Here is a 23,239-nt window from a genome sequence, read left to right as displayed (position 1 = left end):
ACCCAAACTTGCCATCTTGCTTTCAATTGGCCTTTTCCAAACGTGAACAGTTATAAATCTTGTGTACAATCAGATAGGATCGATACATAACCCAGCTTATATCTAAGCATATGTTAAGCATGATGATATTTTCTATTACATTTCATTGAGAAGAAATGCTGTTTGTGACAACTTCATTGATTCATGATCTGCTAAAATGTGATTAAAAAACAGTAGTCTCAGGTCTGGCCACGCAAAGTGGGTGGCTGAGCTGGAGTGAAGAATAAGATCTTTGGAAATGAGGAGGTTCAGAATTTGAGTGACCAGAGTAACGGAAATACACTCAACAGAAGCATACTGAAAATACCAAGAGTTTGGTAGGATTCACGTTCACATGAGAGGAGCAATAAACCAAGTGCTAATCCTTTAAGAATTGACGTCTGACATGGTCCAAATGTCTCTGAATGTCTGCCACAAGGAGGCATGAGAGGGGACTGAACCTTTGTGTTTGAGCTTCATTGGAGTTGGGTATTATTACTTTGTGTACCTTCCCTGGGTGATCTCAACATCTCCTACCACTTTAATGATCAACTGTATGTTAGTGTCTCACATAGACACATCTCCAGTAATGCTCTGTCCTCTGAGCACCAAATCATATAGCCACCTACTTACCTAACACCTTCACAAGCCCAGAAATTACATACATATAAAACTAAGAGTCTCTCATTTCTTAATTGCTTGAGAAAGAAAAGTCAACCCCAATCTTCATATCCCTGTACCTGTCAGGTCACACATCTATAGGTTGAATCACTATTAATTCTAGTTCCTAGATCTCTCTCAAATCTGCCTATTTCTCCAGACTCTTCTGTCACAACTCTACTTCAGGAGAACATCATTTCTTGCCTGGGTCTCTGCAGCAGCTTCCTGATAATTACTTCTGCCTTATTTCTTCTTGGTTTCTATGCAGAAAAATGATTAGAGGGAAAATGACTGAAAGAAAAGACCACCTATTGGACATTTTGTTTTATTATTATTGTTTTAATTGCCCAATTTTTCAGTATTTCCAACTTAAAAGAAAATGGCCTGTTGTGCAGAGCTTGGAGAAGGCAGACTGTACTTTTCATCAAAGTAATTGAAAGAGAACAGATTTTTTTTCCTTCCCCATCCTCTAGTACCTAAGGCATGAGCATACAATTTAGGTTCAGACAATTTGATACAAGCACTCAGGACTTTGAATCTGGAGTAGTAAATAAGGTGAAAGAACATTTAGCTGTTTCACTCACCAATAACACCGTCCAGAGGGTGAAGTGTCAGCAGAGCCACAGGTGGGAATGGGATATTTTTCAGCAGTGCCGGTGCTAGTGGTGGTGTCCTAAGCAGATGGTTCTGATGAATCACAATGGCTGTGGCCCCAGCTAACCAGACTTCATTGGTTCTGTCACAGCTTATGAGTCTCGCTGTCCAACTATCTTGTTGATTCTATAAGTATTCCCAAACCTGGTGAAACATTATCTTCTGCTTGAGCTAACCAAAATCATGTTCTATTGCTTACAATGCAAATTCTGATTGACATAGACCAGTTAAGAAGTTATAATAATTTAGAATAAAGAGAATAGTGACCTGAATTAAAACAAGGGCAGCATGATAAAAAAAAGGAAAGCAGGATTGAAAAATAGTCAGGAGTTAAAATTCACAAAAATGTATTGGATATTGGGATAAAGAGAAGAAAGTCTCAGTTGATGGTTTTTGCCTGGGTAAATAAAGTGGTTGTCAGTAGTTCTAAACACAATAAAGATAGGAAAATAATAATAATGAAGAAGTTGGGCAGATGGCAGGGGTGAAGGAGATGTGTGGTGGTACTAATTACTATTTTATAAAAGCTGAGTCTGAGATTTTAAGATAATGCTATGGGAGACAGATGGATGAATCTGTGGGAAATGTCAAGGATAAAGATAGAGAATTTAAGTCATCAGGAACTGAAATCATGAAAGGAAATGAGATCACTCTGGAAGGGTTCACAGCATGAGAACAGTGGGTCGAGGATACACATCTGAAAAATACCATAATTTAAGAGATGAGCTTAGGAAGAGAGGCCTAGAAAATAAATCACATCATTCTGGACCACAGTTTTTTCTTGAGGAGATGGTTTGAATTCAATTGCTCCACATAATTTCCTTGGACATGTAGTGCTACTTAAAAATCATTTCTTGTCTTTGGAAGCTTTTTTGTAAGCAACAATTTCAAATAATTATTATCTGCTTATGTTTCTAATCAAAGATCTAAGTCCCACATTCTTTTCGGGAGACCTCTGTCTTCCAGGTTTGAAGAATAGCAAATCCCTCTGCATTTTAGGCAATATCTAAAATATGAAGAGACTTGCCTATCACTAATACTTCCATATAGATCTCTAAGTACAGAGTATCTCTACTTTCTCCCTGGGACAACCCTGAGTTTATGGGTTCCAAAGAAGCAGAGCCCTGCTTTAGCCATTCAGTTAGGATCTGCTTGACCCACAAGAGATTTACCAGTTACTCCTCAGGTTTTTTTTTTCTTAATTTTATTTGTAATTGACATGTAATAATTGTACATATTTGTGGGGTACGAAGTAAACCTTTGACAAAGTATACAATGTGTTATGATCCAATTTTAGCATAATTAGCATATCATTTCAAATTGTTTCTTTGTGTATGCTGGGAAAATTAAAAATCCTCTGTTCCAGATATTTAAAACTACACACTAAATTATTCTAGCTTTATTCACCTGACAGTGCTATATAACACTACAACTTATTTCTCCTATCAATTGTGATTTTTCTATCCACTAATCAACCTCTCTGTATCCTCTCTCCCTCCCTTCCCAGTCTCAAATAGCCACAATTCCACTCTCTACTTCTATCAGTTCAACTTTGTTAACATCTACCTATGAATGAGAACATGCCTGAGAGTATTTCTCTCTCTTGCCTGACTTAACATAATGTCCTCCAGGCTCATCCATGTTGTCACAAATGATAGAATTCCTTTTTTTTATGGCTGAATAATATTCCAATGTGTTTGTATGTGTGTGTGTGTGCATATATATATATATATATATATCTCACATTTTCTTCCATCTATTCACCTGTTGATAGGCACTTAGGTTGACTCCATATCTTGGCTACTATGAAAGTGCAGCAATAACATGGGGGTGCAGATAGCCCTTCAATAAGCTGATTTTCTATCTTTTGGATAAATACCCAGTGGTGGGGTTGCTGGATCATATTGTACTTCTATTTTCAGTTTTTTGAGGAAACAACATACTGTTTTCCATAATGGCTGTACTAATTTACATTCCAACCAACAATGTATGAGAGTCCTCTTTTTTTCTACATCTTCAACAGCATTTTTCATGTTTTTGTCTTTTTGATAATAGCCACTCTAACTGGGGTGAGATGATATCTCATTGTGGTTTGATTTTCATTTCTCTGGTGATTAGTAATGTTGAGCATTTCTTCATATACCTGCTGGCCATTTGTATCTCTTCTTTTGAAAAATGTCTATTCAGATCCTTTGCCCATTTTTAAATAGCATTATTCTTATTACTGTTGTAGAGCTGTTTAAGTTCCTTGTATATTCTGGATGTTATCAGATATATAGTTTGCAAATATTTCCTCCCATTTTACGCATTGTATCTTCACTGTTTTTTCCTTTGTTAAGAAGCTTTTTAGTTTAAAACAGTCTTATTTGTCTTTGGCTACTTTTGTTTTTGTTGCCTGTGCTTTTGGTCTTACTCATAAATTTTTTTTTTTTTTTTTTTGCAACAAAGTCTCGCTCTTGTCCCCCAGGCTGAAGTGCAATGGCATGATCTCCACTCACTGAAACCTCCCGGGTTCAAGTGATTCTCCTGCCTCAGCCTCCTGAGTAGCTGGGATTACAGGCGCCTGCCACCACGCCTGGCTAATTTTTGTATTTTTAATACAGACGGGGTTTCACCATGTTGGCCAGGCTGGTCTCAAACTCCTGACCTCAGGTGATCTGCCCACCTCGGCCTCCCAAAGTGCTGGTATTACAGGTGTGAGTCACCGTGCCCAGCTAAATCTTTATTCAGAATAAGGTCGTGAAGAATTTCTTCTATGTTTTCTTCCAATAGTTTTCTTTGCGGGGGGTGGGGAAGGGGGTTGAGATGGGATCTCACTCTGTCACCCAGGCTGAAGTACAGTGGTGTAAACATAGCTCACTGTAGTCTTGAATTCCTAGACTCAAGCAATCCTCCCACCTCAGCCTCCTGAATAGCTGTGACTACAAATGTGCACCACCACACCCAGCTAATTAAAAAAAAAAAAAAAATTTTGTAGAGATGGGGTCTTGCTATGTTGACCAGGTTGGTCTCAATCTCTTGGCCTCAAACACTCTTTCCACCTTGGCCTTTCAAAGTGCTGGGATGACAAGCATGAGCCTCTGTGCTCAGCTCTTCTAGTAGTTTTATAGTTTCAGGTCTTACATTTAAGTCTTTCATCCATATTGAGTTCATTTTTGTATGTGGTGACAGACAGAGGTCAAGTTTCATTCTTATGTGTATGAATATCCAGTTTTCCTAGCAGCATTTATTGAAGAGGCTATGCTTTCCCCCATGAATGTTCTTGGTTCTTTTGTCAAAGATCAGTTGGCTGTAAATACCAGATTTGTTTCTGGGCTCTCTATTCTGTTTCATTGCTCTATGTGTCTGTTCTTATACTACTACCATGCTATTTTGACTTCTATAGCTTTGTAGTATATTTTGAAGTCAGGTAGTGTGATGCCTCTAGCTTTGCTCTTTCTGCTTGGGATTGCTTTAGCTATCCAGGGTATTTTCTGGTTTCATGTGAATTTTAGGACTTTTTCTATTTCCGTGAAAAATGTCTTTGATATATTGATAGAAATTGCACTGAATCTGTAGATCCTTTAAATAGAATGGTTATTTTAACAATATTAATTCTTATAATCCATAAACATAAAATGTCTTTCCAATTTTTGTGTTGTCTTAGATTTCTTGTATCAGTATTTAGTAGTATTTTTTGTAGAAGTCTTCTACTTCCTTGGTTAAATTTATTCCAAGTTATCTATTTTTCTGGTAGCTATTGTAAATGAGATGGATTTTTTAAATCTAGCTCATTGTTACTGTACAGAAACACTACTGATTTTTTTTTTTTTTTTTGAGATGGAATCTGGCTCTGTAACCCAGGCTGGAGTGCATTGGCACCATCTCAGCTCACTGCAGTCTCTGCCTCCCGGGTTCAAGCGATTCTCCTGCCTCAGCTTCCCAAGTAGCTGGGATTACAGGCACCTGCTGCTGTGCTGGGCTAATTTTTGTATTTTTAGTAGAGACGAGGTTTCGCCATGTTGGCCAGGCTGGTCTCAAACTCCTGACCTCAGGTGATACACCCGCCTTGGCCTCCCAAAGTACTGGGATTACAAGTGTAAGCTACCGTGCCCAGCCAAAACACTACTGATTTTTGTATGTTGATTTTGTGGCCTGCAACTTTGCTGAATTTGTTTGCCATTTCTAAGAGGTTTTTTTTTTTTTTTCCAGTTTTATAATGTGTTGTTCTTTTTAAGTTCAGGGGTACATGTGCAGGATGTGCAGTTTTGTTACATAGGTAAACGTGTGTCATGGGGGTTTGTTGTAATTTCATTACCCAGGTATTAAACCTAGTATCCATTAGTTCTTTTTCCTGACCGTCTCTCTCCTCCCACCCTCCACCCTTCAATGGCCCCAGTGTGTGTTGTTCCCCTCTGTGCGTTGGTGTGTTCTCATTATTTAGCTCCCACTTATAAGTGAGAACATGCAGTATTTGGTTTTCTGTTCCCACATTAGTTTTCTAAGGATAATGGCCTCCAGCTCCATTCATGTCCCTGCAAAGGACATAATCTTTTTCTGGCTGCATAGTAATCCATGTTGCATATGTATCACATTTTCTTTATCCAGTCTATCATTGATGGGTATTTAGGTTGATTCCATGTCTTTGCTATTGTAAATAGTGCTGCAGTGAACATACGTGTTCATGTGTCTTCATAATAGAACAATTTACATTCCTTCAGTTATATACCTACTAATAGGATTGCTGGGTCAAATGGTCTATCTTTAGGTCTTTGAAGTATTGCCACACTGTCTTCCACAATGGGTGAACTAATTTACACTCCCACCAACAGTGTATAAAAGTGTTCCTTTTGCTCCACAGCCTTGCCAGCACCTGTTATCTTTTGACTTTTTAAAAATAGACATCCTGACTAATGTGAGATGGTATGTCATTGTGGTTTGTGGTTTGGATTTCCATTTCTCCAGCAGTATTTTGATGAAGTTTTTAGGCTTTTCTATATACAACATTGCATCATCTGAAAAAAGGAACAATTTGACTTCCTCTTTTTTCAATTTGAATGTCCTTTATTTCTTTCTGTTGCCTAATTGCTCTGGCTAGGATTTCCAGTACTATGTGAAATAAGAGTGGTGAAAGTGGCCATCTTTGTCTCATTCCAGTTCTTGGAAGACCAAGTTTTCAGCTTTTCTTTGTTCAATATGGTGTGGTCTTGTTATATTTTGCCTTTTTGTGTTAAGCTATGTTCTTTCTGTATAATTTTTAAGAGTATTCATCATGAAGGGATGTTGAATTTTATGAAATACTTTTCTGAAATGTTTTTCTGCATCTATTGAGGTGATCATATGGTTTTTGTCCTTTATTCTGTTGATGTGATGCATCTTATTTATTTATTTGCATATGTCAAAACATCTTTGCATTCCTGGTAAAACTCCCACTTGATTGTGATATATAATCTTTTTGATGTGCTATTGGATTTGGTGTGGGAGTATTTTGTTGAGGATTTTTGCATCCGTGTTTATCAGTGATACTGGCTTGGCTTTACAGTTTCTTTTGTTGTTGCTGGTTTTTGTTGTTTTATGCTTTTGGTATCAGAGTAATGCTGGCCTGATAGAGTGAGCTAGGAAGAATTTCTTCCTCTTCAATGTTTTGGAATAGTTTAAGAAGAATTATTGTTAATACTTTTTAATGAGTTTGGTAGTATTCATCAAGGAAGCTATCCAGTGCTGAGCTTTTCTTTGTTGAAAGAACTTCTATTACTGATTCAATCATATTACTTGTTATTGGTTGTTCAGGTTTTCTATTTCTTTGTGATTCAATCTTGGTAGGTTGTATGTGTCCCGAAATTTATTCATTTACTCTAGGTTTTCCAATTTTTCAGTGTATAGTTGTTCATAACAGACTCTCACGATCCTTTCTATTTCTGTGGTATCAGCTGTAATACCTCCTTTATTATTTCTGATTTTATTTGGGTATTCTTTTTTATTCTTAGTTTAGCTAATGGTTTGTTGGGATATTGTTTTTTCTTTTCATTTTGCTCATCTTTTTATGTTTTTAGTTTGTTTTGGTTAGTTCTGCTCTGATCTTTATTTCTTTCCTTCTAGTAATTGGGGTTTGGTTTGTTCTTTTCTTCTTGAGGTACATCATTAGGTTGGCTATTTGAAATCTTTCTACATTTATGATGTAGGTGTTTATTGCTATACACTTCCCTCTTAACACCACTTTTGCCATATTCCCTAGGTTTGGGGATGTTGTGTTGCTATTTTCCTTTGTTTCAAGACTTTTTATTTTCTTATTTTCATTGGCTTGTCATTCAGAAGCATGTTGTTTAATTTCCATAGATTTACACAGTTTTCAATGTTCCTCTTGTCATTGATTTCTAGTTTTATTCCACTGTGGTCTGAATACATAGAATAGGTACTTGATATAATTTTGATTTTTTAAAAGTTGTTGAGACTAGTTTTGTGGCCTAACATGTGGTCTATCCTGGAGAATGTTTATGGTCATAAGAAGAATGTGTATTCTGGAAGGAGCAGAGTCACTGGCAGTAACAGAGGCAGGCCCCAGGTAAACCAATCCTCAGGCCACTGCGGTGGTATATTTGTGTGCCAGGTGACTCCACTGCTGAAGAAAGCAAGATTGTTGGTAGCAGTAATGGATCCTGGGCAGGCTGGTCCCTCAAGTCCCTGGGGAACATGCACAGGTACACAGCTGCTCTGCCACTAGAGAAGGTGGGGCCACCAGTGACAATGGTAGGCCCTGGGCAGGCCAGTTCCATGACCCATGGGGAAAACATGTGGGTGTGTGGCTGTTCCACTGCTGAAAATGATGAGGTTGCTGGCAGCAGCAATCCCCAAATAGGTTGGTCCTTATACCCCTGAGGGGCACATGTGGGTATATAGCTGCTCTGCCACTGGAGGGAGTAGGGTTACCTGTGGTGATAGTGGTGGCAAGCCACAGGCTAGCTGGTCATCAGGCCTCTGAGGTGCATGTGAGCACAGAGGTGCTCTGCCACTGAAGAGGGCAGGGCTGCTAAGGAGGCAGCAAGTCTCAAGCAAGCTGGTTTTTAGGCCCCAGAAGGATGCCGGCTCCACTGTGGGTACGGGTAGTGTTACTTTTGGTGGTGGTGGGCCCCAGGCAAATTGCTCTCAGGTTCTATACAGCATGCATGTCAGTTCCCTCAGTCCTGGGGGCAGCCTCCCCACATTATTGGACCACCTGTTCCCCAGGGTACAGGATACCACACGGGTTCAGGTACCAGGATGATGGCTGCACAGTTGGGTCCAGCTGGTGTTGCAATGTTGCAGCCTCTAGATGAATGTGACAGGATGTTGGTAGGGCCCCAGAGCAGGATGCACTCTGTCGATCACCCAACTCTCAAAAAGGCAAAATGCTCTGGTGGCCTGGGTCCCAGAGGGTGGAGGGTAACACTGTAAATTCCCTCTCTTGACTAATGCAGTCACGTGGACTCCAGACAACTCCTATACTTGGCTCATGGCCTGCAAGGTCCGTGGGGCTCTCCTATTGCTAGGGCTGAAGGCATCTGTGGTGGGAATGTGGAATGTCCTTTGCTTACCTTTCCCCTGTAGTGGGGAGGTCCATCTTAGCTCCAAGTTGATCTTGGCTGGGTACTTTGCTTTTTTTTTCTGTGCTGCTATCTCAAGTCTCTGTGCCTCTGGGTGTCTTTGTCACTACTTTGCTTAATTCCAGTGTGTTCCTCTAGACACTATTTGACATGTGGTTATCTGTTATTTTGGTATTTCTTTGTGGAGGAGTAAACTGCTGAGTGTCTCTAGTCAGCCAACTTGATCTATAACCTAGTTACTCCCTGGTCTTTTGATATTTTTTGTCTTCATTGCCTTATATCAATGAAATATTGCTGGTTAAACATGGAGGGAGAGTGTTGACATTAAAAATTGCCTTCGAGTTATGAAGCCATCCTTCTATTTTTCTTTTGGTTTCCAAAGGCCTCCTCAGACTTTACTTTTGCTTCAAAAACACCACTTCTAGTTGGTGAAGAACAGGTGGTAAGAAGGAAAATAAATGTACATTCAACTATTTCCCTTGTCTTCAGGTTGAGAAAAAATAAAGAAGTGGTTGTGTTCATAGTCCTGAGATAGGACAGAGAATTCCTAGCCAGTGCAACAGAAAAAAATTGAGAAAGGAAGTGATAAGCCAAGCTTAAATTAGTAGGACTATACTGAGATTCAAATGTAAGAATACCAAGTTCTTACAGTGCATTTAAGAATACATGCCATTCTAGGCCGGGCGCGGTGGCTCACGCCTGTAATCCCAGCACTTTGGGAGGCCGAGGCGGGCGGATCACGAGGTCAGGAGATCGAGACCATCCTGGCTAACACGGTGAAACCCCGTCTCTATTAAAAATACAAAAAATTAGCCGGGCGTGGTAGTGGGCGCCTGTAGTCCCAGCTACTCGGGAGGCTGAGGCAGGAGTATGGCGTGAACCCGGGAGGTGGAGCTTGCAGTGAGCCGAGATCGTGCCACTGCACTCCAGCCTGGGCGACAAAGCAAGACTCCGTCTCAAAAAAAAAAAAAAAAAAAAAAAAAAAAAAAAAAAAAAAAGAATACATGCCATTCTAAAAATACACGTAAGATACCAAGTGCAGAGTATCAGAGATTTTAAAAGTTTCAAGTCACAGAGCCAAGAGTTCAGGTTAGAAACAATCAGACTGGAAAATTGGAGGAGTCCTGGGGCTTGCCATAAGCCTAGAAAGTGTTTATAATTTATATAAGGATGTGTAGTAAGATTTGGCTCACTTAAAATCAAGGGTAAAAAGATGAAGCATCAGTGAAACTCTGGAAAACACAATGTAGTTGATAGGCAGAAGAAAAGAAAACAGAGATTGAGCAGAAGCTGTTTGAAGTTATGACTATGGTTTAAATGTTCCCTCCAAAACTCACATTAAAACTTAATCCCTTGATATGGCAATATTGAGAGGTGGGGCCTTTAAGAAGTGACTGGATCATGAAGGCTCTGCCTTCAGAAATTGACTAATCTATTTATAGATTAATGGTTTAATAGTTAATGGATTAATATGGAAAGGAACTGGTGGTTTTACAAGAGGAAGAAGAGAGACATGACCTACCATATCAGCCCACTCAGCTTCCTCACCCTGTGGTTTTATGTACCACCTCAGGACCACAGAGTCCCCACCAGCAAGAAGGCTCTCATCAGATGTGGCCCCTCAACCTTGGACCTCTCAGCCTCTATAACTATAATAAATATATTTATTTTCTTTATAAATTACCTAGTTTCAGATATTCTGATATAAACAGAAAAAGAACCAAGGCAGTTATTTAAAAAGCAATGAGACAGGGTCTTTAAGACGACCAAGAAAGAAAAGACGGGAAGTTTATGTAAACTGAAACCAATGGAGATTGGATAAGTTAAGAATAGAAATACATCCACTGATTTGACTATTATCAAGCCATTCATATCCTTGTCAATAGCTGTTTCTGTACTGTGACAAGGATAGAAAGCAGAAAGCAGTGTGTTATCAAGTAAATGGGAGAAGATAAATTACAGAGATAAGCAAACAATACATTTCAACAACTGTAGTTATGAAGAGAAAAATAATAAAATGCTAGCTAGGAAATAAAAGTTGAGGGAGGTTTTCTTTTTTCAGAAAAAGTTGAGCAGTATATATGTTTATCTTTTATGTGACAAATATAAAATCCAACTTGAATTGCTTAAAAAGAAAGAATGTATTGACTTTTTAAAACAAAATGATCCACAAGTAGAGGAAGCTTTAGGAATGGTCTGATAAAATTTTCTGCTTCTCTAATAAAAACTATTCCCTAGAGTCAGCAGTGGGGCAGGCTTCCTTGGGGTCTCATGATTACCCCTGCTGGAGATTGTTGGTGAGATGAGGGGGAAAGATGTAGTAGATGTTGAGGAGACCACCAAAAGGTGATCCCACTTCAGTCCACATCTTTGTTACAACATCCAACATCCAAACATACTTTTCATTGTATATGTACAATTTCAAAAACGCCCATGCCCATATGAAGTACACTCCCTCCCTCACCAAATCAAGTGAACTCCAAATCCTTTCCAGTTACTGTATCTAGGACAACCCCAGTGTTTCTGTGCCAAATCCAGTCTTACCCAAAAAGAATGGTTCAGGTATCTATAGCTAACCGAAAAGCTGTCCACCCACTGTTGTATAACATTCAGTATTTATTAGTGGAAGGAAAACAGAATAACCAAAACAGAGCACTTGCATTTGAGAACAAGGAAAATTGATGTCAGAAGTTCTCTTAGTTGGGCCCGACGCAGTGGCTCACGCCTGTAATCCTAGCACTTTAGAGGGCCGAGGCGGGTGAATCACGAGGTCAGGAGATCAAGACCAGCCTGGCCAACACGGGGAAACCCCGTCTCTACTAAAAATACAAAAATTAGCTGGGTGTGGAGGTGCGCACCTGTAATCCCAGCTACTTGGGAGGCTGAGGCAGGAAAATCGCTTTAATGCAGGAGGTGGAGGTTGCAGTGAGCCAAGATCGTGCCATTGCACTCCAGCCTGGGTGACAGGGCGAGACTCCATTTCAAAAAAAAAAAAAAAAATGTTGTTAGTTATTCCCAAATGGAACAGTTCCTAGGACAGCTTTTGGGGAGCATGTTCATTGTTCATTCTCCACCACTGCAACATTAGAGATGGAAAATGGTATGGCTGCCTTACACTGACTTCTTTAGCAGCCAACTTTCTTATAGTGTAAAGGTGGGGACTAGAGACAGATTGAAGAGTTGAACAGATATAAGCTATTTTTAGCCAGGCTTGCTTGGGTTTTGTTGGCAATACTGCTCCCTTAGGGAATTAAGAAAGATGATCTATTTCCTTCCAGCCAGTGTCAAGGGCCAGTAGTAAAAGCCAGAGATGTTGTTCTGTGAGAATTGACAAACCCAGCCTTGGACCCCCAAATTTTTGTTTCCTAGCAGCCCAGCTTTGGTATTCTATGCATACTTCTCGCCCTAAGTAGAATGACTTCCACCAAAAATCATGTGACCGACAGGGCAAAGATGATGTGTTCCTTCCTCCCAGACTGCATCCCAGGGGCTTCACCAGCACAGAAATAATTTTACCTTCCAAGAGGCAGAGAACACTCAAGAGAGGAACTGGGGAAAACTGGAGAAATCAGATTCTTCCTCTACCCTAATTTTATCTCTTTTTCAGTCCCCTCTCTCTTTAATTTTGCTTATATTAACTTCAGCTTGGGGTTAGGAATTTGTCATTTCCAACCTACAAGAAACCAGATAACCAAATTTCAAATCGTTTTTTCTAACAGTCCGCAGTCAGAAGGCATTGCTTAACAAGGCATATTTTTTCTCCTCTCAACTTCCAGAAGGTATAATTTCAAATGAAGCCTATCTCTTCATCAAGGGACAAGAGTGAACATTAAAAGAAGGCTTCAACATACTTTAGCATTATGACATTTCTTACATGATGCTTATTTCAGAGTTCAAGGGGCCACAGGTTAGTAAACTCCCCTATAACTACGAATGAGGAAGGCCAACTCTCCAGCACAAGACAGAGCGATTCTCTTCACTACCTACTCTCTCCTTGGTTTCACATTTTTACTTACAACACCCTCTTTTCCATTACTCAATTCAGTATCGGTGTAGTTTAGAGAGATTCATATGTTGCAGTAAGAAAAGTGGAAGTCTGTTTTTTGTTTGTTTGTTTATCTCATGCATTTGAAAAAAGTCCAAAGACAATATAGGCTTTAGTTAATTTTCAATAGGGGCTCCTTTTCTCTGGCTCTCTTTTAGGTTTGCTCATCTCTGTACATGAACCTTAAGCCCAGCTGACTCCTCTTATAGTAGCAAAAAATAGGCAGGCTTCATGTCCTCAAACCACAGGGACCTTGAATTTTCACAGTATTTTCTGGAATTCAACTGGATCTGTGATTCTCATACATCTACTACTGAACCAGTTACTAGGTCATGCCGATAATTTGAGCTGAATGGCCAAGCCTCAGCAAGTCTTCAGAATTGAATTCACACATCCAAAAGCCACATGGATTCTCAAAATCAGAAATCAGAAGCTGTGGGAAGTTATAACGAAGCAATAAATTTGGGTAAAAATTAAGTAAAGCCACCATAATATTCAAAAAGGAGAAATTGAAGACATAGTAAAGCAGGAATTATTTTTAAAAAGGAAGACCCTGTAATTGAAAAGAAATAAATTAGTAGTAAAGAAAGATTATCTTTATGTAGCAGAAGGATACACTGTATTACAATATATTAATTTACTCATTCATTAACAATCTAGACAATATTTTCATTAATCTTCACCTGCCTGTGTCTCCAAAGTCAACCTGCCCTGCTTAGAAATAGACTTCTCTCAGATTTTGTTTTAAAGAAAATTTTACTAATATAGTTGTAAGTTCACATACAGTTGTTTAAAAAAAGATAATACAGAGAGCTGCATGTAAGCTTTACCCAGTTTCCCCTAATCATAACTTTTTTTTTGGTAACCCTATAGAAGAATATAGCAACCAGAATACTGACATAGATACAATCACCATTTTTTTTCAGATTTTGCAACTAGCTAAAAGACAATGAAATTGATAAATTCTAAACACAAATTAGAAAGGGAAAGCACAATGTTAAGTGGAGAAATTTTTGTCTGACAGCATCTATGGCTTTTGAAGAAAAATGGCCATCTTCAGATAGTGAAATATAAGAGGAAAATATTTGGAGAAAGAGGATTGTGGTAAATAAGACTGAGAAATATCAGGATTATTCAAAACAATACTTGCATATGTAGTATCCCACATCCAGACACTAATGACCTTTTATTTGCAGTTTGTACGTCTGTTGTGCTTTTCTAGGAACTAACTTGAGAGCATATGATTATATAAAAGCAACGTGACAGCATTTGGGAGTAAGCTGGCTTTAAATCAAGGTGATCAGAACAGAAATTATTTCCAAATTTCCATTATTTGTTAGTTACTTATAGTTACTTTGCCTTAGTTAAAATATGTTTAACAATCTATAACAATTTTATTAAAATTAACTTTTATTTTAGCATCAAAACAAGAACAAAGAACAAAAAACTAAAATTCTACTATGAATCAAGTTTGGCAAAATGATTCTTTAGAAAAAAAAAAAGTGACAACTGCAGGGTGCGGTGGCTCATGCTTATAACCCCAGCGCTTTGGGAGGCTGAGGTGGGAAGTTCACCTGAAGTCAGGAGTTTGAGACCAGCCTGGCCAACATGGCAAAACCTCATCTTTATTAAAAATACAAAAGTTAGCTGGCCGTGGTGGTGCGTGCCTATAGTCACAGCTACTTGGGAGGCTGAGGCAGGAGAATCACTTGAACCCAGGAGACGGAGATTGCAGTGAGTCAAGATCGTGCCACTGCACTCCAGCCTGAGCAACAGAGCGAGACTCCAAAAAAAAAAAAAAAAAGTGACAACCAACAAATACCATTTTTTCATCCACTGTAGTAGTAAATACTGCAGAAAGTTTCATGTTGTTTCCTCAAAGCACCTGTAATGCACTACGTATTCTAGGCCTTCAATAGAATATACAGAATATATATATAATAGAATATATAGAATGATTTGGATAGAAATTATAGAAGACTTTCATCTCTGGTTTAACACTATACCAAATAGATATTGTAAATGCAGAATGACTCCATGAATTCAACTGAAATCACTGCTTACAGTGATTCATTCAGGTACTTTGAAGAAGCAATGTAAAATTTTTTTCTATAAAATATGAAACTAATTTTTAACAAAGTATTATCTCTACATGGAAGGTAGAACAAAAGAACTTATAACTTCTTATCAAGTTGTGCACTCTCCAAATTTCATATTTTTATATTTCTAAATTAATTTTATTCACTCAAATACTTTTATTATTTTTAACTTTTACAGAAAAAGTCTTGCTCTGTCATCCAAGCAAGAGTGCAGTGGCCCAATCATGGCTTACTGCAGCCTAGAACTCCTGGGCTCAAACAATCCTCCCACCTCAGCCTCCTGAGTAGCTGGGACTACAGTCATGCACCATTACACACAGGTAGTTGTTTAAAAATTTTTTTGTAGAGACAATCTCTGTTGCCCAGGCTGGTCTCAAACTCCCGGCCTCAAGCAATCCTCCTGCCTCAGCCTCTCAAAGTGTTGGGATTATAGGTGTGAGCCTGACAAAAAAGTTTTATTGAGACCTATTAGGTGACTTGCACTGACCTAAATTCTGGGAATCTATTGACAAAAAAAACAAAAAACAAAAAAAAGAAGATACAGTCCCCTTCACCTCATAAGCTTTCATTATGTATAGAGGAAAAAAGCAAAAACTGGGGGGGAAAAAACTTTCTTCCAAACTTTCTTAAACTTAAAGCAATATTTGAGTAAAACTTCATACCTCATGATTAGGATATACTCTTCTATTAATATCATGTAATCATTTTTATCTTAGTCTCACTCAGGTACCAACTGGGTTCACAAAGCTCTTTAAGGGACATGTCACTGTTTCAAACCTCATTCTATAGGATTTCTGGGATTTTCAGGAAGCCTTAGAACACTGTAAGCAGTGATTTCAGCTGAATTTGTGGAGTCATTCTGCATTTACAATATCTATTTGGTATAGTGTTGAACCAAAGATGAAAGTCTTCTCCTATAATTTCTATCCAAAAATCATTTAGGAATGTAGCAGATTTAACTGAAGATGGGGAAGACACAGAGCAAACTTCACATTTAAGCAAAGCATCTATGTGAGCTAAATGCTGCATCCACTTATTTTAAAAGTCCTTTGGTGACCCTAATAGCTGTGATTCTTTTTCCCTGTGAACCATTTTATCCAATTTTAAACTCCACCTTACACCTCCTCTCTGGCCTTTCGTTCTTCATTCCATTCTCTTCTTTGTCCACCCCTTCTGTATAATCCCCATGTTGTTTACTCTTTAGCCTGTTTTTGAAATTTGACCTACTTTTGCATAATTCAAACAAACCTAATTCAATATTATCCTTGCTCCCTAAACTGACTATGGCATCAAACAGCCAATTTCCTCCTCCATTATTACATGAGGAGATACTTATTACAGTTCTGTAATAAATATTAAAATAGTTATTTCAGCATACTTCTGGGTGAAACAAGTAAAACTACATGTTAATATTACTACAGAGAGACAAAGTGACAGAGGCAATGGAAAGAGGAAATTACCCTCTAGACAAGACATTTAAAAATAGACACATGAAAGACATCAGATGATGGTGAAATAAGGTCACATTTGCCCTATCATAACCCCTGTCACTCCACTGTTTTATGGGCATTGTGTCCATTAAGTGAGATGTGAGGATAGGAAGGCATCAGTCATACTGGCTGGCAGCTCCTCAGATGTAGGAGGTGAAGAAATTACAGCACAATCTCAGAGAGAACAGGAAGAGGTGAGAGTAAGACTACTAAGTTAGGGTTCGGTGTGGTTGCAAACAACAGAAAACACAACAAACAATGACTAAAGGATGGGGTGAATATCCTTCAAATAAGAATCATCCTGCTGCTCTAGAAGAGCATGCTTCTATGTTACTTTACCATTTTCTAGCACATGAGCATCCTCAGGTACACAAGAAGACTACTAAACTTCTGTGCATCCCAAAAAAGAAAAAAGTTTGCAAGGTGATGGTAAAATCTTCTTCTTTACCTGGCTTTGCCTTTTTACCTGGCAAGGGAAGGAGGGCAGTGCTCCCTGATAATTTTTTTATCAAAATCTCAGCTCAGAAATTTGTCAGATGGTCAGTCTGACTTACAAGAGGTGATATCTCTAGTGTCTTTTTCCCCCCTCATTAAAATTTGTAAAGAAGTCAAGGGAGAAGGAGTTTGGAATGGAAATTGAGAGTCAACCTACAATATCAGTTACAACTAGGGTGAAGATGAATAAGAATTCCTCACTGCTCCTAAGATCCTAGAAAAACAAGCACAGAGAAATGTTAAGAGGCTCATAAGAAAGGCAAATCCACCTCAAAGATTCACATGATTATTCAGGATATCACTGATAATATTAAAATATCAGTAATATCAACTGAAATGAGAGATTTTTCCCACTGAAATTATTTGAAAAGCTCCCAATATTTATATGTTATCTACCCAATTATTGATAAATATGTACGTGTGTGTATTGGTGTTTGTATGTGTGTGTGTATGAAAAGAGAAAGAGAAGGAGGAGGAAAAGAAGAAAGGAGGAGGACAAGGGAGAGGAAGAGAAGGGGGAGGAAGAAGTTATCACTCCAAGGTAGAACTTTTTTTTTAACTTAGTGACAACAGAAACCTGGACTGTATTTTAAATATTTTCAAAAGTATTAGGAAATAAGAACATGAAACTGGGCTGTATTCCATATAAAAAGTTAATCTGGGTAACATGAAAGAATTAATGGATAATGATTTTACATAAATAAGCACATTGGCTCTCCCCTACAGCAGACTTGATCACACATTTTTTTGGTTAAGTAACTTCATTTAAAAAAATAAAAAAGACAAAAGCAAGCATAAACCAACTAAAATTAGTAGATGGAAGGAAGTAGTAAAGATCAGAGCAGAAATAGATGAAATAGAGACGCAAAGGCAATATAAAAGATTGATAAAATGAAAAGTTTTTTGAAAAGAAATAAATTGATAAACCACTAGCTAGACTAATAAAAAGGGGATGAGAGAGAAAAGAAGACCCAAATAAACAAAATTGGGAAAGAAAAAGAAATGTTGTAACTGATACCACAAAAATACAAAAGATCAGAGACAAAAACAACTATACACTTGAAAAACTGGAAAATCCAAAGGAAATGTGTAAATTTTTGGACACATACAACCTACCAAGATTGATTCAGAAATAGAAAGCATGAACAGACCAATAATGAGCAATGAGATTGAATCAGCAATAGAAATTTCCTAACAAAGAATAGCCCAGTCCAGTTTACACACTGCCAAATTCTACTAAACTTACAAAGAAGAACTAACACCAATTATCTTCAAACTATTTCAAAAGATTGAAGCAGAAGGAATTCTTTCTAACTCATTCTATGATGACAGCATTACTTCAAAACCAAAACTTGACAAGGATGCAAAAGAAGAAAGTTACAGGTCAATGTCACTGAGGAACATAGATCCAAAAATCCTTACAATACTAGCAAATCCAATCCAATAGTGCATCAAAAAGATAACACACCATGGTCAAGTGGGATTTATCTCAGGGATGTAGAGATGGTTCAGTATACACAAATCAATAAATGTGATATATCACATCAACAGAATGAAGAACAAAAATCATATGATCATCTCAATACACACAGAAAAAACATTTGGTAAAATTCAACAACCCTTCATAAAAATTCTCAACAGGCTAGGCATAGAAGGAAAACATGTCCACATAATAAAGGCTATATATGACTAACGTAATGTTATCATAATACTGAACAGGGAAATGTTGAAAGCCTTTCTTCTAAGAGCTGGAACACAACAAAGCTGCCCAATTTTACCAGATCTGTTCAACATAGTACTGAAAGTCCTAGCCAGAACAATAGGCAAGACAAATACATAAAAAACATACAAATTGGAAAAGAGGAAGTAAAATTGTCCCCCTTTGCAGATGATGTAATCTTCTATCTAGAGAAACCTAGAGACTCCACCAAAAGACTCTAAGATCTAAAAGCTAAATTCAGTAAAGTTGTAGGATACAAAATCAACATACAAAATGCAGTAGCATTTTCTATACACCAATAATGAACTAAGAAAGAAACCAAGAAGGCAATCTCATTTACAGTAGCTACAAATAAAGTAAAATACTAGGAATAAATTTAACTAAAGTGAAAGACCACTAAAAAGAAAACTACAAAACACTGATGAAAGAAATTGAACAGGACACAAACAAATGGAAAGATATTCTATGCTTATGGATCAGAATACTGTTACAATTATCGTATTGCTCAAAGCAATCTACAGATTCAATTTAATCCTTATCAAAATATTAATGTCATTTTTCACAGAAATAGAAAAAACTATCCTAAAATTCATATGGAACCAACAAAGAGCCCAAATACCCAAAGCAATCCTAAGCAAAAAGAACAAAACTGGAGGCATCATACTGCCTTACTTCAAAATATATTAGAAAGCTATAGTAATCAAAACACCAGGGTACCAGCACAAAAACAGACACATGGACCAATGCAACAGAATAGAGAATCCAGAAATAAATCCACATATTTACAGCCAGTTGATTTTGACAAAGGTCTCAAGAACATACATTGGAGAAAGGATATTCTTGTCCAGAAATGATGCTGCGAAAATTGGATATTTGTAGGCAGAGGAAAGAAACTGGACCCCTATCTCTTTCCACATACAAAAATCAGCCCAAAATAGGTTAAAGACTTAAATGTAAGACCTGAAACTATAAAACTACCAGAAGGAAGCTTAGGGAAAACACTTTAAGAAATTAGTCTAGGCAAAGGTTTCATGTATATGACTTCAAAAGAACAGGCAACAATAAAAAAATAGACAAGTGATATTAAATTAAGCTAAAACCTTCCTGCACAGCAAAGAAAACAATCAACACAGTGAAGAGACAACCTGTTGAATAGAGACAAATATTTGTAAACTATTTATCTGACAAGCCACTAGTGTCTAGAATATACAAGGAACTCAACTCAATAGGAAAAACAACAATCCCAGTAGACAATTCTCAAAAGACGACATACAAACGGCCAACAAGTATATGAAAAAATGCTTAACAACACTAATGATCAGAGAACTTAAAACCACAATGTGACATCATCTCAGCCCAGCTAGGATGGCTATTATCAAAAAAACAAAAAATAACAGATGCCGGTGAGGATGTGAAAAAAAGCGGGGAACTCTTAAACACTTTGGTGGGAATGTAAATTACTATCATTGTGGAAAATGGTGTGGAGATTTCTCAAAAAACTAAAAATAGAACTACCACATGATCCAGCAATCCCACTAGTGGGTATTTATCCAAAGGGAAAAAAGTCAATATATCAAAAAGATACCTGTACCCCCACATTTGTTGCAGCACTATTCATAATAGCAAAGATATAGAATCTAATGTAATGATGATCACAATTTAGCCTTGGTACTTATACAGTGTGTATTTGGTCTTAAATTCAGTGTACTGAAATTAAGCATTCATGCTGGATCTTTTCAAGCTGTGTTTTGGAAGAGTCAGTGAGATATGTATGAATAAATAGATGCTACAGTGGTTATGCTTTTTTAGTTAACAAGTTGGATTTTATTTAATAAGAGCAGTTATGTGATTTTTATTATTATTGTTGTCACTGCAAGTATAGGAAATAAAGTTGGCATTTATTAATATTTAAATATATGTATATATTGCTTTATGTCATTGCATCAAATACATAACTGATTGTAGGAAGCCCCATTTTCCTATATACCACTAAGAAGAAAAATGCTTCCAATTAAACTATGACAGAATGCTTTATCACTTACAGTGATTATACTTGTTAGAAGAGTTATTTTAGACTTCTTTAGATAGATTTTTATTGTATATTACTTTTGTGTATACGTAAAATGAATATAGTAGCAAAATAAATGAGTAAAGCCATTTCCAAACTTCTTTGCATTTAAAGCCTGCTCTTATAAATCAAAGTTTGATTGAGCATCACCAGTGTCTATGACTTTTCACACACAACTCTCCTTTGCAAAATCAATGTCGGTGTTATGCACTTTCCTTAAAAGAATACTCCCCCATCGTCTGGAGAGTTTTCTTCCATGACCCAGTTCCTCATACCATAAATATTCGTGTTGACTTTCTGAATCATACACTAAAGTTCCAAAGGAGAGTTTTCAGACTAATTTCATGCAGGTAATTACAACTGTTTCATTACTGCAACCTAGCAGACAGCAATTTGTAAGTTGTTTTCCATCATTAGAAGAATCCTGACTTCAAAGAGCTTAAAATGTAAAAAAAAAAAAAAAAAAAAAAAAAAAGTGCATCTGAGAGTGAATGAAATATGAAAAACACATTTTCTTATTTGGTACAATTATATTTAAGAAGTACATCAAAATTGGCCCCAAAGTGATTTTTTATAGCTACCTAATGCCTAAAAATAAACGGATATAATGGAAATATTGAATGTTATTTTGTAAAAATAATCCTCTGCTTGAAGGAGTTCCAAGTTTTTCAGTTCATGAAAAAGTTTCATGTTTCAATTGAGACATATTTCAAATGTCAAATAATAATGGTACACCCACATGACTGCAAGCATTACAAATAAAAGAACAAATTTGCTCACCATATATGTTGCCAGTAACTATTTGTCCCAGAAGTAAAAAGTTAGGTATGCCCACATACTGTAAAAAGCACATTTATTTCCAAATGTTTATACTGGATTTTAATTTCAATCAATGCTATGTTCATTCTTGAAAAATATTTTAACACAAAATAAGCAGCACATCTACAAGCACTTCCCAATAATGGAAATAGTTTAATTGTGATTATGTTTTTACCCAAGAATTAGCATTTTTAAACTTCTATTTACTACATTTAATAGACAATCTTCTGATCAAGCTATTTTTTTTTTTTTTTTTTTTTTTGAGATGAAGTCTCACTTGGCTGCCCAGGCTGGAGTGCAGTGGCATGATCTCGGCTCACTGCAAGCTCCGCCTCCCGGGTTCAGGCCATTCTCCTGTCTCAGTGTCCCAAGTAGCTGGGACCACAGACACCCGCTACCATGCCCGGCTAATTTTTTTGTATTTTTAGTAGAGACAGGGTTTCACCGTGTTAGCCAGGATGGTCTCAATCTCCCCATCTTGTGATCCACCTACCTCAGCCTCCCAAAGTACTAGGATTACAGGCGTGAGCCACTGCACCTGGCCAGATCAAGCTATTTCTATAACTATACTCTTAGGTCACTCAAGCATACCTCTAAATGCTAATACATAGAATTTATTTAGTATTTATTTTTGTATACCTCCTTGACATATATTATAAATATCAGAGTTGACAATGCCCACATTCTGTATTTGTAAATAAAGTTTTATTGGAATACAACCACACACATTCATTTACATATGGCTGCTTTTCTATTTCAAGACCAGACTTGAATAGGTGCAGTAGAGACTGTATGCCTGGCAAAACCAAAAATATTACCCGACCATTTATAGAAAAAAATTGACAACCCCTGCTCTGGAGCAAGGTGACAGTTTTATGCACCCCTTTCTCTGCTGAACACTATGGCTAACCTGGCCTTCAAGCCAATTTGTTTTATACTTTAATAATGAGAAAAACTGGATTGTATTTAACAGCACTGCAAGTACTACTTTCCCACTGAGTAAACTTAGAAAAAAAAGTTTTAAATGTTTCTTTAAAGTACAAGGGAAGCATAACGTCAGTCGAATTATACAATTTTTCTTGTGCTCATATATCAAATCAAGGACTACAAACACCATTTCCTTTTCAGTTGACTACCTCCTGCCTTCCAATATTACAAGTAAAATCTACTTGGTATATTCTGTTATACCATATTTTCAGAGAAGAATCCCAACACATTTCCAAATATCAAATATTATTTTTGAGGGGACAACCTAAGGAACAGTGAGAAATTTCTAATGATTCTTTTTTTTGTTTGCTCTGTCCTCCTTTCCTTGTTCTGGATACATGTCCCAAACCCTTGGCATCAAAGTCAGGGATGGGTTTGCAACCTAGGCTGGGCCAGTTATGTCTCATCTCAGTGTCCAAAGTGGCAGATTCAAGAGAAGGGACATATCTTCAAGCCAGGCAAATCATAGTACTGTCCTGGGTCATCTGGAATTTGAGAAGAGTTTCAAATTTTCAAATTTTTGATCTCAGAGCTGTAATTGAGGCTAAATATTTCATTAGCCACATTTCTAGCTATGGTTCCAGATGGCCCCAGGAGGTCGAGCCAAAGCAGCAGCAGCGATGAG

This window comes from Gorilla gorilla, chromosome 14 (genome assembly GCF_029281585.2).
Source record: "Gorilla gorilla gorilla isolate KB3781 chromosome 14, NHGRI_mGorGor1-v2.1_pri, whole genome shotgun sequence".
NCBI classification, from domain to species: Eukaryota; Metazoa; Chordata; class Mammalia; order Primates; family Hominidae; genus Gorilla; species Gorilla gorilla.
This window is presented reverse-complemented; position numbering follows the sequence as displayed.